Source organism: Mirounga leonina, unplaced genomic scaffold, assembly GCF_011800145.1.
Source record: "Mirounga leonina isolate KUSES-001 unplaced genomic scaffold, KU_Mleo_1.0 Mir_154, whole genome shotgun sequence".
Lineage (NCBI taxonomy): Eukaryota > Metazoa > Chordata > Mammalia > Carnivora > Phocidae > Mirounga > Mirounga leonina.
The window spans coordinates 37,139,385-37,145,643 of record NW_023270389.1 but is presented as its reverse complement, the minus strand read 5'-3'; positions in this window follow the sequence as shown (position 1 = coordinate 37,145,643).

Here is a 6,259-nt window from a genome sequence, read left to right as displayed (position 1 = left end):
GAAAGAAAGAAAGAAAGAAAGAAAGAAAGAAAGAAAGAAAGAAAGAACCAGGAAGTGGTAAGGTGGGGCACTATTCAACTGCTTACTGGGTGTCTCTCAACTCAAAATGTCTGACGGATTACTCCCATCTCCGTCTCCCCTCTCTGTCACTACTTGGTATCACCATCCACCAGTCAGTCAAGGGAGGAATGGTATGAAGGCATGCAGGGGGAAGTGCAGGCAGGTTCAGGGGAGGTTAGATGTGTTGGCTAGAGAAGGTGATTTCTGGAGGAGTGGTGGGAGAGAAAGCTGGAAAAGCTATATTGATTCACTCACTTGACAAATATTCAGCACTTATTTTTGGCTATTTTCTGGTCTAGGTTATGGTAATAGAAAGGAAAAAAACATGGGTTTTTTTCCTCAGAGATTCTGGAAAGGGAAACAAAACCGAAAACCAAAAATCCCACAAATCAGCATAGATAATATAATAAATACTGTGACAGACATAAGCACAGAGAAGAAGTGCAGAATCTATGGGGTTGGGATCAAGAAAAGCTTTCTTGAGTACGAGGTTCTAGATTTGAGAACTGAAGACCTATAAGGAGTTAGCTAGGAAAAGAAACAAAGGGGAACCCATTACAAGAAGTGGGAATAGAATATGTAAGGTGCAGAGCCCTGAGAGAAGGAGATACATCCAGAACGTGAAGGGAATTTGGTATGAGTTTTCTACAGTGGGCAGAAGATGAGGGCAAGGCAGGTCATGAAGGGCTTTGTGTGCAGTTATTGGGCTGTGTTCTCAAGTCAGTAGGGATACACTGAAGGGCTTTTAAAAGGTGAGTGGCATGATCACATTTGCATTCTAGGAAAATTGCATTGTTGGCAGTGTAGAGGATGAACTGATTATAGAAGGCAAGGCCAGAGATAGGTAGACCAGTGGGCCAGAAGAGGAATAATGAGAACCTGAAGAAAGCTTCTGAGGTAGAATGAAAAGTTCAGACTCAGGAGATATCATAAATAAAGGACATGGGGATTTATTGGGGGGGAGTGTGGGGAGGTAAGGGACAGAGGGGAGAAAAGAATGCCTCAAGGGTATCTGGATTGAGTGACTGGTGGACAGCAATGCCATTTAGTGAGACAAAGAGGGGAGGAATATAACGGACATAATAAGTTGGACATTGATTTTGAGAGACATGTAGTGAGCAGTTGGATAGTGCCGTCTGGAAGGAAAGAGATCTCGCTGAACAGAGAGATCTGAGAGTCATCAGTAAACAGAAAATAGATGAGCTCTAAGAATACCCTTGTTGTTCTGGGCAGAGTGTAGAATGAGAAGGAAAGAAGGTAAAAAAAAAAAAAAAAAAACAACCCAGGGTGCCAATATTGGAGAAAGCTGCAGAGAAAGAAGGTGGCATCTGATGATGGCATGTTAACAAGTTTGGACTTTGTCCCGAGGTCAATGGGGAAAATGAAGAATGTTTAAAGAATAGATATGATGTTGAAAGTAGTGTTTTCACCCAGAACACTGGGTAGGGGAAGTGGAAGCCAAAGAGATTGGTTGGAGGTGAGAAAAGGTGTCCAGGTGATAAAGGCTTGCCTGGTTGGTAGTAAGCAGTCTGTCAATATCACCTGTGAAAATCACTCAAACTATACTGAATTTTGAAAAAATTCCCAAGTGACAATGCAACCCCCCCAACCCAGTTCATACCGTATCCTCTATTCCCTGATGATCACTGGCTTAAACTAAAAATGGCCTTGGGAATAGATATGAGAGACATTACAAAAGAAACACTAGAAAGAGTTGATTAAAAGGAGTTGGCAAGTCAAAGGGAAGAATTATGAATGATGGCAAAGTTTTGAATTGGGGGCCCAATGAACTGGGGGCCTTAAACAAAAAGTCCAAAGGCTGAGCCAGTTTTCTTTTGTGGGAGGGGGAAGAAAAGAGTGTCAGAGGAACGCAGGAAAGGGGAAGCAAAGATGAATCTGAGGCTACATATGTTGAATTAACAGAGTTTTTAAAGGTCATTGGGGCTAGAGAGCTGGATCTTTATTTTTAAAAAGAGGTGATGACATGTTGTATATTAATTTAGGGAAAGATGAAGATTAGCCTGGGTTGACAGCCTGGAGTAGGCCAGAGCAAAGAAAGAAATTACACAAACATGAGCTTCTTTTTCCTCTGTAAGAAAAAAAAATTTAATGACAGAAACAAAAGGGTAAAAGATATGTAGCTTGTCAAGTGTCTCAGTAGATTCCAGTGCCAAATGGTCAGTAGGACTGCACAGGAGAGGACAAGGGCCCAGTGCAACCTCTTGTATCTGCTGTGACAGTGGGCCAAAGATCAGGAACAAGGCATCCCTCACTATTTGCAAATAGGGCTCAGTGACTCCTCTGAACATACCATATGTGCACACACATGCCCCCTCACACACACTCACCTGCTCACCTGTGTCCTTAATCCTAACCATCTTTCACACAAAACTGTGACATAATCTCTTCACAATGCCTTTATAGAGGAAGCAAAAATCTATCTACCGACTGAGGATTTCCTCCCAGTTTCAAACAAGGCCTATGTAAGATTTCTGGCTTTCCCAGCTTCTTGACTGGCTAAGGCCTTTTCTTGCTCTCAGTAGCTAAGACTCACTCCCTCACACTGAATTATACTGATTGAATTTCCCTACTTTGGATCCAGGATATGGGATAGGACTGGAGAAAAACCATAACCTGTGTAAGATACGATTCTAGTCCTTGCCCATGTTGAACTCCATATTTCAACATGAATTATTTGAGTATTAGTCTTCAAAAGAGAGAAAGTACTAAATCAATTCAATGATGTATGGTACTGTTTCCTTCTAGATGCTAAGAAGTATATGCCATGTGCTAAAAAGATAAAGGTGAGGAGGGCAAAGCTTTTGTTCTCTTGGAGTTTACAGTTCCAGGAAGAAGAAAAGTCAAACACACAGAAAGTCACAGTATAAGTTAAGATAAGAAATGTACAACAAATGCAATTAGAACTAAAGGAGGGAAGGGATCCTGGGTGGCACAGTCGGTTAAGTGTCCAACTCTTGGTTTTGGCTGAAGTCATGATCTCACTGAGGATTTCCTCCCAGTTTCAAACAAGGCCTATGTAAGATTTCTGCCTTTCCCAGCTTCTTGACTGGCTAAGGCCTTTTCTTGCCCTCAGTAGCTGAGACTCACTCCCTCACACTGAATTTGCCTCACCGAGCCCCACATAGGACTCCACATTCAGTGGGGAGTCTGCTTGAAGAAGATTCTTTCCCTCTGCCCCATCCCCCCCCCACTGGCACTCTCTCTCTCTCTCTAAAATAAATAAATAAATCTTTTTTTAAAAAAAAAAGAACTAACGGAGGAAAGATAATATTCTGATAGGGAATGAAGAACAGGTAAGAAGGAGGAGCAGGCCATTTAAAATTAACCTTGAAGAATGCATAGAATTTCAATGGGTAGATATGTAGAGGAAAAGGTGGAGAACATTCTAGTGGGGGACAGCATGAGCCAGGTTGCTAAGAGGGGAATGTGTGTGGCTTATTTGGAGAACAGAAAGTAGATTAATTTGGCTGAGGTATAGCAAAGTAATAGGAGATAAAGCGGAACACAAACTGGGGGCCTATTACAGGAGACTTTGAATGCCAGGGTAAGGAGTTTGTATTTAATTCTTTAGGTAGCAAGAAGATGTTGAAAGATTTTGGAGTAGGGGAGTGATTGACCAGACCTAGCTATAATATGTTTAACCCCCAGTTGTTAACTCAGAGAAATGAAGGGAGGAGAGACGGCAAGCAAAGAGAAATATCAGACTTGTTGGATTTAACATGACTGTGGACTCTCCAAGTGAAGATGCTCATTAACACTTGGAATGAGGGTCAGTGTTCAGGAGAAAGGCATGGTTAAGGTCTTTGTTTCTTCATCTAAAAAACAGGAACAAGTATGTTTACTTTGAGAAAGAATGCACTGAAAAACACCACAATGCTGATAATGGGCACGTGCGACAGATCTGATGATGGCAGTTGTGGTGGGGGTAGCATCAGTAGTAGTTGTACAGTTCTTCCTTGTAACCTTCTTTTCTCCCCCAAATTCTGCCCTGTGTTCAGGAAATAGAAGAGCAAACCTTTGGTTCAGCCAGAATTGCTCCTTCCCCAAGATGACCAAGGCTGTATATTGGGTCAAGCAGTTGTATTGGCTCCTTGGTCCCTTAAGATAATTCTAGGAGAGCTCTCAGCCCCTGGTAAATAGAGTTTTATTGAGTGTCTTTTGTTTTGTCTTCTGTATCCAGATAGAGAGCTCAGAAAAAAACCATAGTTCTGGATAAATGAATGAATGGAGCTTAAAAACATGTAAAACAGTGTTTATTGTTTAGGGATATCTAGAGAGTATATTTATATACATTTATATATGTACACACACATGCACACAAAACTTTATATATATATGTACACACACATATATATATTCCTAAACAATAAATAACATTTTATTTTTAAAAAAATTCATATGAATTAAAAACACCAAATTCAGAGATCTTGTTACTTCCTAGAAGGAAGATAGGAAGGGGAATACAATTAGGAGGGGTACACTGAGGGCTTTAACTATATCTGTAATATATACTAGATATAGATATAGATATAGATATAGATATAGATATAGATATAGATATAAAATAACTATATATGTAGTTATATATAATAACTATATGTGTAATATACATATTACATATAATATACATATATACACACTAGATGTTGGATTGGGTGTTTATTATATTATTCTCCAGAGTTTGTGTGTAGAAAATAATATATTTATGTGCATGTGTATTTTAAAATTTTGTAGTAAAGAAAGTGGTCTCTGTATGTTAGAAATGGTGAGATTGAGCTGATACATGGACACTTACAAAAGGAGAAACCTAGATAAGGAGGGAATCCTTTGCAACTTGCATTTGAACCAGCCAGCAGAGAGACTGCCAACCCTTAAAAAAGAAAGAAAAAGGGAAAGAGGGCGCCTGGGTGGCTCAGTTGGTTGAGCGACTGCCTTCGGCTCAGGTCATGATCCTGGAGTCCCTGGATCGAGTCCCACATCGGGCTCCCTGCTCAGTGGGGAGTCTGCTTCTCCCTCTGACCCTCCCCCCTCTCATGTGCTCTCTCTCATTCTCTCTCTCTCAAATAAATAAATAAAATCTTTAAAAAAAAAAAGGGAAAGAAAAGAAAAGGAAAAGGAAATGCAATTCTTTATATCCCTGGGGAGAAAGGAAGTAGACCTTCCCTAACAATGCTTTAAAAAAGCCTCAAAAAGATCAAACTTATCTGCAGGTAACTTAACTGCCTAGACACTCAACCTTGTAGCAACACAATGTTCAACATCCAATAAAAAATTACTACACATGCAAATAAGCAGGAAATGTGGTTCATAAACAAGAAAAAAAAAAACAATCAATAGAAACAGATCCAGAAATGACAGAGATTATGCAATTAGGTGGCAAGAACTATAAAAGAATTATCATAAATACGTTCAGGAATTTAAAGAAAAACATGAAAATAATGAGGAGCAAAATGGAAACTATAAAAAGGAATCTAATGGAACTGCTAGAGTTGAAAAGTACAATATCTGAAATGAAAAATCCAATAAATGGGCTTAACAGCAGCTTAAATCATGCAGAAGAAAATATTAGTGGACGTGAAAACATAGCAACAGAAACTACTCACACTACAGAAAAGAAGAGGGCCAAAAAAAAAAAAAAAGGAATAGACCCTTGATGAGACATTAGAAAATGGTCAGAAATAGTGTAATTGAAATCCCAAAGAAGGGTGGGGAAAGCAAGAAGTAATATTTGAAGAAATAACAGCAGAACATTTTCCAAATTTGGTGAAAACTATAAACCCATCAATTTAAGAACTCCAACAAATCCCAACTAGGATAAAAATCAATTTAGGTAGAAATTTTACTCTGAATTTTTTCAACAATGGAGTGATTTTCTGAATGGACCAATACTTAAAGGTGCTGGTCCAGGGAGGCGTAAATTGGAGGTAACTGTACAACATGTAATGTGGGAAAATAGAAACCAGCCTAGAAGATACAAACACAGAAAGATAATAAAGGAGAAAGGTGGGCCGTCTGGAGAAACCAAATATGGGAGGTGCCAACATATTGCAGAGCAAGGAGAAAAACTCATGAGAATAAAGGAGGATGGAGTGGGATCTCTAGGTTTCCTCCCTTTTTCTTTTTTCTCTTTCTCTTTCTTTCTTTCTTTCTTTCTTTCTTTCTTTCTTTCTTTCTTTCT